The sequence below is a fragment of the Mandrillus leucophaeus genome, unplaced genomic scaffold, assembly GCF_000951045.1.
Source record: "Mandrillus leucophaeus isolate KB7577 unplaced genomic scaffold, Mleu.le_1.0 Scaffold952, whole genome shotgun sequence".
Classification (NCBI taxonomy): domain Eukaryota; kingdom Metazoa; phylum Chordata; class Mammalia; order Primates; family Cercopithecidae; genus Mandrillus; species Mandrillus leucophaeus.
The window spans coordinates 733247-733716 of record NW_012110386.1 but is presented as its reverse complement, the minus strand read 5'-3'; positions in this window follow the sequence as shown (position 1 = coordinate 733716).

Here is a 470-nt window from a genome sequence, read left to right as displayed (position 1 = left end):
CAGCTTTGAGGGCTTCAAATTGGAGCTCCTGCTCCAGGAGAGAGCTGGAGAAGAGCTCAGGGAGGCCTTTAGGGAAGAATGAGACAGTCTTGCAGGAGAGACACTGAGCCCCCCGGTCCTGGGAGCCCACTTTCTCTATGTAAAGATCACCCTAGCTTCCCAGAGCTGAGGCTGTTCATCTGGGAAGCCATATCCTTCTACTCTGGGAAGCCTTGCTTAACCCAGGGACAAGGGGCCAACTGCAGCTTGAATGTCAAACCTCTGGTAGCACTCATTCCTCTGGTTACTCAGTGGTTTCCTAGAATCCCTTACATCTTCAGCACTGGCTCAATGATCTGTGCACAGTGGGTACTCAGCAGACACTTCTACATCTTGCATGGACTCTCAGATGCAGATCAGGAAGGCCTTCAGTACTGCTGGGCACCCATCACCCATCCGACCACCCCACCCCTCCCTCCTCCTCTCTGCGT